Source organism: Myotis davidii, unplaced genomic scaffold (genome assembly GCF_000327345.1).
Source record: "Myotis davidii unplaced genomic scaffold, ASM32734v1 scaffold135, whole genome shotgun sequence".
Classification (NCBI taxonomy): domain Eukaryota; kingdom Metazoa; phylum Chordata; class Mammalia; order Chiroptera; family Vespertilionidae; genus Myotis; species Myotis davidii.
The window spans coordinates 5,911,654-5,922,336 of NW_006289813.1; the positions used below are offsets into that span (position 1 = coordinate 5,911,654).

The 10,683-nt window shown below is 41.3% G+C and overlaps 1 pseudogene; it reads left to right on the forward strand.

Annotated features, from left to right (window-relative positions):
• The first annotated feature begins 4,976 nt into the window (after positions 1 to 4,976).
• Positions 4,977 to 8,756, forward strand: LOC102757904 (annotated as a pseudogene).
• The last annotated feature ends 1,927 nt before the right edge of the window (positions 8,757 to 10,683 follow it).

Here is a 10,683-nt window from a genome sequence, read left to right on the forward strand (position 1 = left end):
TTGCTGGTCTCATACTCAGCTGCTCTAGCCCCACCAGTCTCGTACTAGAGAAAAGTTCCCCAGGCCGTCCTTGCGAGACATTGAAGCATTATTGGAACAAGCATTAATCAGTTTAGAAAATCATTGACTCATTTAATAATAACCTGCATTTGTGGAAAGAAATTCTCCCACCCTCACATAGTCAAAGGGGCATAGTGACATACGCACTGAGAGAATCAGCCTCAAACCAGTTGTGACATCAAGATGCCCACTTTCCCCTGTTTCAGGCCGGTTGGAATGGTCAGAATGAAAACATTTCATCTTCAGCATTTCCAGTGAAACCAACAGCACATTATTATTTTGTAAACAAATTATTATGCGTTCATTATAAAAGTGATACATTCAAAAAGTCTTGAAATTATGTTGACTTTTGACCCACATCAGAAACTTGGTTCCCTTTCCCAGTACCATTTTCCTAGAAATGGAAACCTTCTGAAAGCTTTTATATAAATCAATTGAGACAATAGCAAACATTAGAGAAAACCTGTGCCAAAACATTTGCACACAGTAGGTTTACACAGGAATGAAATCTCCTGGCAAATTTAAAAAAACACACAACAAAAACGAAGCCAAACCTTGGCAGCAAATAAGCCTAAAATAAAAAAGAAGGTCTTTCTTTCATTAACTCTATGAAACACAACCTCTTTTTGTTCCCCTTTGTCTGCCGGAATCTTCATTATGAAGGAAGGAAGCTACAAGGAATGAACCACCTTGTTGAGGTGAGAAAATCTTCCTCCTCAACGTTGCTGGAGTCTCTGCTGGAATCAGCCACCTCTGTAGCTCTCTCTCCAACGACTCTGTTTCTTACAGCAGCCCAGGGAAGCAGATGGATTGGATGGCTGGCTCCGGTTACCTATGGCTGCCTGCCCAGTCCCCTGGGCATTCCAAGGCCCCACCTTCCACCTGGCTCGTGACCTCTGACCCTGGCCTTGTGGCCAACACTGGAGTGGGGGAGGTGGGGCTTGTAGGTATCAGGCTGCCTGGGCCCAGAGCACAGATGAAAGAGTCAGTTGTTTTTTTTATTCCTCATGCTCACGTGTGAGGTCCTGGGAGCTGCAGAACTGGTATTTCTCCAAATCCTGGCTACTCACGTGGCTGTGTAGACAAGCTGTACTTACAGTTGTACATGTGTCTGTGTGTTGCACGGGAGGCAGCACTCTGGCTCTCAGTCCTAGCTCTGCCACTGACTGGCTCTGGGACTTCAGTGCGCCCCTCTGTCTCTCAGGGGCCTCCGTTTTCTTATCTGGGAAACAGGACAGTTGGATCCCTGCAGGGGCTTGGGCTGGGGTGGGGCAGGGGGCTGCTGAGTAGGTAGTTCCTGACCATTTTATCCTCCTCCTCACCACCATCCCAGAGTCTACTAAGACAATTCCTCTGTTATTTGTCTTACATTGTGTACTCTCACATGAGACTTTGAGAAAAAGGTTTCTGTTGCTTCTAAGAACCCATGAAGTAGGCTATCTCTAAGTGACCCCCCAAATTTAATATTCTATAATTCCATGATTCCAAAACAAAAGTCAGACTTGGCCTTCTTAAAGGTTTGCATGCTGTTTGGGAGGGTGAGAAAATTGTAAGGCCGTGATGATGTTTCTGATACTGAAGTTTCTCTATGGGCCTCCCCTAGGGAGCATATAAAGTTTCCAGAGCCCAAGCCCCCTCCTTTGTTACACCTGATCAAGGCTCACATGTTAATTATTTAGCCACTGGTGCTCACCGGGACATAGTTCCATAATGAAACTGCCTTTAGAACATTTCCATGTGAAACATAAGGCTCTTGCAACTTAAACATATTTTTCCTTCTCTCGTATCAGCAGTTATTTTATGGACTGGGCTTAGACGGCTTAGCAACAAAGGGCACTGGATCGTGAATTATTCATGTAATCTACTTCCTGGCTGCTGTGGGTAACTGACAGGTGTCATGTCACCTTTTACAAACGTCTCACAATTAGGGACTATATATCAGTGTTTGACTTCGATGTAATGCTCCCTTTCTAAGCCAGTTTCATATTTTATTTACAGCTTGGTGGCGTTTTTTGACGTGGCTGCCTATTTCTCTTACTTTCGATTCCAAGCCTTTTGCTCCACTTAATGTAACCAGGAACATTTAAATAATAAGCCTCCCTCTCCGTTTGCTAAAGGCAGTCACTCATTGCTGCCGTGTTTTATTCATTCAGCCATTATGATAGTCAATTTCTTGATTTAAGAAACCTAGGATGAAATGCAGCTGTAAGGAAACCATGATATAAATCTGTTTTTATGACTTGTTTGGTTCACTGGGAAAAAACTAAAAGCAAATCTTCCTGGACTCTGACACAAGTTGTAAACTGTGGGGATAGTTAGCTAGTTAAAGAATATGACTGACTTAATAGGAGCAATGGAACACTTCAGATCCCCACCAGAGTGGGAAGGCTTCTAGCTTTAAGACTAAAGCCAAGGTGAGGTCTATGGAACTCCAGTGAGAAAAATCAGCTAAGGAAATAAACCTGGAACTGATAACTCTGAAGACTGATGAGAAAATATAGCCATAACTTAAACACATAGAGTGAAACAGAATCTTTGAAGTGCTCTAGTCCTACCTTCGCACTTTACCTAACAATAACAGGAAACTGAGGTCGAAGACACGCGCAGGCTGGCCCACCATCCCAACGCTACTTAGTGGAAAAGCTAAAAACTGGGTCAGCTGATCCCTGCTCCAGTGCTTTTACGGTTCTGCAACGAACCTGACTGGGAAATGGACAAAATCGTTTTTGGCTTGGTATTAATTACCTCTCCAGTATCCACTCACCTCTTCTGCTGCCCACAGCTACTGTTGTTCCTTGGGAGAATTCACCCATCCTCATTCTTGGTTGCATGATTTGTGTGGAATTATCTTATTCTTACTCTAGGTGTGAACATGACTGGCTAAGTCCATCAGCAAACCCATGCTCCTAAGTGGATGCTCAGGAATGGCCACGTGACCTAAATCAGACCAGGGAGAAACAGTGAGTCCCGGCACTTGTCTAGGTGCTGTTGGAAGTGATTTTCTGTCCCACTAAATCAAGGGGTGTCAGGGTGTGAGGTCTGCAGCTGCTATAGGTAATTTGCTGCCCACATGGAAGAAGCTGGAGCTACAGGCAATGGGTGGGTGGGTGGGGGGAAATGTATCATGTGATACCAGAGGGTGAATCCTACAACACAGAAACTGAGCAGAGAGAGCAAACCTTGGTTAAGTAAACATATCATTCATCTTGTAAACTAGGAAAACTTTGAGAATGAAATGAGGCAAGATGAATGCCAAACCAGACAGGATGAATAAACTGGACTCTCCTGGGTAAACAGGGACATATGGTCATCCTGCTCTATGATGACATCGTGTGAGCTGCTGGTTAAACCTTGTCTCTGGATTGAGCTAGCTGAATTAAGCGGCCCTCTCTTTGGCCTTTTTAGTCTAGGTGACAATGAACTTACTTCATTGTTGAAGCTAATTTGAGTAAGAGTTTTGTAACCTGCACATAATAGTTTTAACTGAGTCTAATATGCAGCTTTCTATATGTTGCACTTTCTGAAATCTTGTCCTATATCATATTTTAAGCTAAAAAGGTTAGTCATAATATGCTTTAATTTTAATAAATGTTAAAACTTTGTACTTAACATTTTACTTCAAATAATGAATCACTCACTTGTAGAAACTTTTGAATTTACAGAGAACTTCCAAGTTAATTGTCACATTTACATCAATACCCCTGTGAAGTAGGTATCATTCAAGATTTGGAGAAGTTACAAAATGTACCCAGGTTCAAATGACCGATGTGGCAGATGTGTAGTGGTGACTTTCTGCGGAGGGGTGGGAAGGGGGCTCCTACAACACTGACTTTTAATTTGCCAATTTCTGTGGTATTAACATTCCAGTAATGGCCAGTTTCAAGGCATCAACCTGACTCTCTGAACATGGAGTCGGGAAGAGAGAGAGAGAGAAATATTGGCTCTCATGAGTCAGCTTCAGCACCTCACTGCATTGAACATGAATTCAAGACTTCTGATTCCAATTTTTAAGTTCATCGTATTTTTTCTGTTTCAGATGTTTGGTGGGAAACAATCCATTCTGAATTGTACTCTCTGAACAATGGCAGCTGTGCCCCAGGGCCAGCGGTGCTACAGGCCTTCAAAAGAGATTTCCCCAGAGCACAGCTGCCATGGCCAACCCAGTTCAGATCTTGTGCTTCCCACCTCTGGGTCTTTCACATTTGCTCTGCTCCCTACTTGAATGTGGCTACTTCTCTGCCCCTCCTTCCCCCTGCTCTGCTTCTGCTCATCCTGCAGCTGGTTTAGGTGGCTTTTCCAGGCCCTCTGTGCTGCCTCCAGGACCCCCAGGTGGACTAGAGGCAGTAATATAGAAGGGTACTGTCTGTCTCTCTTTCCCCTGTGAGAAGCTGAAGCTTTGGGATGCTCTTTGTCCAACGAGTCTCAGTGACAGCAATGATCTATTTTATTCTCTGATCACGGCTATTAGACCCAAGTCCCCACTGGGAAGGGGACACTTACAAAGCCCGTTCACATTCATACTCATATTTGAAGCAATGGACTGGCTTGTGTGCCAAATGCTTTGCTTCAGCAGAGCTTGGAGGGGAGTTGAGTCATGTGAAAACCCTGGTGGCAGCAACCTAATTTCCAGTCCTGGGGCTTAGGGGAAATTAGCCAGGATTTATAGGACTTGCTTTCCAAGCTCAAACCTACTGATTGTGAGCAAATGCCAGAGTAACGTTAATTGTCAAAAATCATGGAGCCATTGAAGCGCATGGTAAAAGTAATTTTGTATCTTGGACACCCAGAATATGTAAAAAGTGAGAATAAGAAGGTCTTCTAGTAACAGTTCAACTCAAATATTTATAGATCACTTTTTAATTGGGGCATCTATTTTCTCCCTGTGATGTAGGGAAGAGGGGAGTAGTGATGACACCATGGTATTGACAATGGCTAATTCTACTATGGTGAGTGCTTAATTGTCCACGCTCAGAAGGATAACTGAAACTATCATTTAGGCTTCACTTTTGAATGGGATTTCATACTTCAATATGGGCATGTCAGAACACCTGAGCATCCTCTTAGGACAACTTAATGAAGCAAGTTTATGAAGAACTGGGAGGCTGTCCTCTCTCTTCAGCCAGCTCTTCTGCAATGGCAATTCCTGGGAAAATAAAAGTCCTTTTCCAGAATAATTCAAACGTTTGTGCCCCTCTAGCTTTTCCTGCAGAAGAAGTGGTGGTGACTGCGCTTCATATTGCTTTTCCACGTGCAAAGGAAATAGAGTTGAAGTGGATCAGCCAAAACATTTTTTTGTGTATCAGGATGAATGCTCAGGCAAGATGCATGCAGCACAAAGTCATAGTAAAGGTCATGATCCTAGTTCCATTTCAAAGTTGGTGATTTGGTTCAGGGGCTGACCTGAATAGCAGGAAGCAATCCGTTACAATTTACACTAAAAGTTAAGTTGGTATGAATGGCTACGGCTGTAAAGGTTCAGAAGAACTGGGGACCAGACAGAACTGGAAAAGTCAGAAGAATTCAGAGAAAAGGGGGACTTAGTCTGGGCCTTGGGAGCTTGACAAGGCAAGAAGGACATTCAGCTCACAGAACAAGAACATCATGGGACACAGAGCATGAATGTCTGGGAAGGGGTGGGGGAGTGTCTATGCATGAGCACCATTAAGCAGCTAAGGTTTTCCCATAGGAAGTAGGTGACATGTTTACAACGCAAGCTTATCAATAGAAGAGGTGTTAAAAGTGCATAAAGTTAAGAATGAGCAGGCCCTGCAATGAAAGATAATGTGGCAAATCCAGCCACCATTAACTGGGAATCAACCATAGAAACATGTATCAGACTGTGGCTCAGAATTATCCTTCTTGGAATATCCAGCATCCATGCATACTCAGGTTGAAAAGTCCTTCTGATATGTTCAGCTGATGAGCAAATTGGATTATGCACACAACTTGTATGATTTTCTGTACAGTCAATGTTGTCCTTAAGATGACCCCAAAAGAAACTAGACATCCAAAAATTCATGAATTATTTAAATATAGGCCCTATGTAGTAGGTATTTGGGCCAAATAACACAAAAGGAATGAAAATGAGGAGTATTACATATTTCTAGTGGCTTAAGTATCTGCATATTTCTTAAAGGTGACTGATAAATGAAGGACAATGACTAACATGGCAGAACTGCTATGGGATCTACATTTCCATCAAGCCAATCACCAGTCTTCTCTTGTCGGAGATGGAGTGACAAAAAGTTCTGGATCTTTCTATAGCACAATATATAAGTCTGACTATGTTTAAAGTTTAAAAAGGTTCAGCTTCTGATGGACCACTCCCGTTCACCCCAAATAGGCCTCTGGTATAGGGAACTGGGCCATAGGGAAGGAAACAACTCACCCAAGAATGGGTGAAGAGGAGCCCAGGGGCATGTATGAGAGAAGTCAAGTCAAAAAGTCAGATATTCTACCCAGAGCAACAAGAAAAAGAGTAGAAAACCCCAGTATGTGCAAATATCAGATAGTGGGGCCTCTTGGCAGATGAGTTCTGTCTACTATTTATGAGAAAATCGAGCAGGCCATTGGAGGAAGTTAGGGAATCTTCTTCCATAAATATTTAGGATTTTTAAACACAGTATTTATTTGAAGATAAGTAAATGGGTCTAATTATCTCTTTCTGTTTGGTTTCTGTTAAAGTTTTTCTCTCAGAGATCTTTCTATGAGACAATAATTTTTAAATCTTACTGGGAAAATGGAAAAGCTCAAAGTAATCAAGTATAAACTTTGTAACTGAGTGAAAACAGGAAGAAAAGAAATGCTTTGACACATGTCGAGACTCTTGGCTGTAAACAACAAAGGCTCAGTCAAGTTTTCTTGGAAATCGGGAGGTTTACCAGGAGAATGCATGTGGACTGGAAGCAGACGCGGAAACTTCTAGGAAGAGCAGCAGCTCTGGGTCCAGCTGTTCTCCCAGCTGTGTCTGTGGGCCATCCTGACTCATTCTCTTCTCTCTCCTGCCCAGTTTCTTGACTTCAGCATAGTTTCTGCTCCCTCAAACCTAGCTCGGCATTATGGTCTCTTAGGCTCCTCTCTAATCAACATTCTTCAGTTTCAGCTTCCTCACACTAACTAGCACATTCTAGCTGCACTTTAATTTCTCAGGAGTCTAAATCTGATTGGCTCAGATCACCTGTTGGTGCCAGGTCAGATTATAGGCCATTATCTGGCCAGTGCAACGGTCAGATGCCTGCCACTGGTCAATTCCTTAGAGCAAATGAGGGGTGGGAGGAAAAAGGATGTGATCAGGGTATTTCTCATCAGAAAGGGCGGAAGCATGGCCAGACTCTGTTGTCTCTCTTAAAATGTAATGATAACCAGCTGTTCTTCAGAACTAGCCAAAGTGTTCTTAAACTGTAGCTTGAGGACATGCCTTATTATTTTATTTATTCAATCATTTACTCATTCTGGCCTATATCATCACATATTTGAGGTGTCTTACAAACTATATCCAATATACAAGGATCAAATAGTTGAAAAACGCAGGCAAATCACCATGTAGTGTATAACATTCAACACTGGAAAACTCCTAAAGGTGGGCCTTGAATTTGTCTCTAAATCTGAAACCTGTGCCAAACTTAATAGCAAGTGGCTAGATGCCAGGGGGAAATTGTGGCAGAAAATGTTACTAGCCAAGCATGTGGAAGCCCATACCTCTCAATAAACAGATTATCTTCTTTTTTAAAAAGTAATTTCAGGACCACCTTGCTCCCCCACCCCAGAGCTATGCTGGCCCTGTAAGTCTATAGCTAGCCATGGACATGGGTCTCTCTTCCACAGGATGGTGTTGTTAAAGTTGTCAAGAATAAGGCCTACTTCAAGAGATACCAAGTAAAATGTAGAAAACAACGAGAGGGTAAAATTGATTATTATGCCCAGAAACGCATGGTAATGCAGGGTAAAAATACATACAACACACCCAAATACAGGATGATAGTTTGTGTAACCAACAAAAATAGCATTTGTCAGATTCCTCATGCCCGTATAGAAGGAGGTAAAATAGTTTGTGTAGCTTATGCTCATGGGCCCAAAGTATGGGGTGCAGGTTGGCCTGACAAATTATGCTGCAGCACATTGTGCTGGCCTGCTGCTGGCCCGCAGGCTCCTAAACAGATCTGGCATGGACAAGGTGAATGAAAGCCAAGTGGAGGTGACTGAAGATGAATACAATGTGGAAAGCACTGAGTCAACCCAGTGCCTTTACCTGCTATTTGGTTGCAGAGTTTGCCAGAACTACTACTGGAAGTAAAGCTTTTGGGGTCCTGAAGGGAGCTGTGGGCAGAGTCTTGTCTACCCTTCACAGTACCAAACTATTCTCTTGTGAGATTAAAAAAGCAAGGAATTCAAGGCAGAAGTACATCATGGGTCAGAACATTGCAGATCATGTGCATTAGCTACTGGAACAAGATAACACAAGACACAATTCCCTCAATATATAAAGAACAATGTAACTCTAGACATGATGAAGGAGATGTACAAGAAAGCTCATGCTGCTATATGAGAGAATTTAGTCTATAAGAGCCCTAAGATAGAAGTTAAAAACAAGAGGTGGAACCATCCCCAAATATCTCTTTCCCAGAAAAAAGATCGGATAGCTCAGAAGAAGGCAAGCTTCCTCAGAGCTCAGAAATGGACTGCTAAGAGTTGATAAACCAAGCCACAATTTTCTAAGAAGATTTTTTTTCATATAAAGACAATTATAAACTTGACCAGTCAGCCACCAAAAATAATTGATGGGTCACCTTGGTGAGAAAGGAGGCTCGAGATCAGCGGTTCTCAACCTGTGGGTTGAGACCCCTTTGGGGGTCGAACGACCCTTTCACAGGGGTCGCCTAAATACATCCTGCATATCAGATATTTACATGACGATTCATAACAGTAGCAACATTACAGTTGTGAAGTAGCAACGAAAATAATTTTATAATTGGGGGTCACCACAACATGAGAAACTGTATTAAAGGGTCTCGGCATTAGGAAGGTTGAGAACCACTGTTCTAGATTATGTCTTAAGGTTTCTTCTGGTCCTGATTTCATAACAATGGTTGAGATTTCCTTGATTAAGCAAGAGAAATAATTAAGAAGGCAAGATTTTATGTAGCTGCAACCAACCTCCAATACAACTTCATTCCTTTGAAGCCTTAGCCCCAGTCCCCTTAAAATTGGAGACATAGTTTGAAAGCTTAAAAAAAAGATCATACATTTCTCATTTCTTTTTTATTGTGCGTAAGGCAAGAAATATAAAGCAAGAAATATATAGGAAGGCTGGCTCAGTGATTTTCTTACTCTCCAGTTTTTCTGCCTGTAGCACTTCTAACAATCTCAGGTCTTCTAGGGCTCTTTATTTACTATTTTTTCTTCTTTTGATTAGAGAATAGCAAATAGTCCTAGAAAGCTTGGTGCTGGTGCATGACAATGGAAGAGCTCTACCCTAGAGTACTGGGCCTGCCATGCTAGAGGAGTTGCACTGTGGGAGCTCTGGAAGCAAAATCGGATGTTCTCTCTTAGACTGGAACTGGGAATCATTCTACTTCAAAGGACAGCTGTCATTTAATATTCATTGAGCAGCCACCATGTTCCAAGTGCCATATGAAGTATGCATGTGATGTGACATTTAAAAAAGAAGAGACTAGTTTTAATAGGAATCAGTTACTGCCAGTATTTGATTTGATGACTGTATAGAAAAGGGTAGAAGGGATTCTTGGTGCTTTTAACTTTGCTAAGTGAGGAAAATGCTAGGTGAATTGCCAAGATGGTTATCCTGAAAAACCATTTACAATATTCAATTAACAATAATTAAGGCACTCAGTGGGAAGCTCCTCACTGACTTGCTAAATAGCAAAAAAAAAAAAAAAAAAAAAAAGGTACTTGGCATTCCCAGTGGATCAGAGAAAAGATAATAAGTACTCAAAATGTAAAGACAATCAAAACGAAACCAATTATGATCAAATTATATTGCTCAAATAGAAACACAAGTTGAATCAGGAATATTTAAGTCTTTGACAAGAAATATTTAAAAGAGACATAATAACATTTTAGTCATTAATTGATCATCTAATCTACTTTAGTTCTGGAAAGAGAGGTGGTTTATATGCCTTCAAGTTTTTCATATGTTGATAAGGGACCACAGTCTATTATAACAACCTCATGTTTTTAGAAGCTAGCAAAGGCTAATTTTCTGTTAATATAGTTAATAATGAACCATAATTGATTCTATTACCAATAGTCTTACAAAGACGGCTAGTCATTAAGTCCATTGTTTCACAATCACATACTCACAAATATTAATACCAATTTGATTTACTGTATTAAACTTTAGTAATTTAAAATTATTGTCCCCCAACTAATTTTCTATAGCTTTTAAACAAAGATTCATTCTTTAAACTTCTTTATACAGTAGTTCCCCTTATCCTTTGGGGATACATTCCAAGACCCCCAGTGGGTGCCTGAAATCACAGATAGACCCAAACCTTAAATATATTATGTTTTTTTCCTGTACATACATACATACCTATAATAAAGTTTAATTTATAAATTAGGCACACTAAGAGACCAACAACAATAACTAATCATAAAATAGAA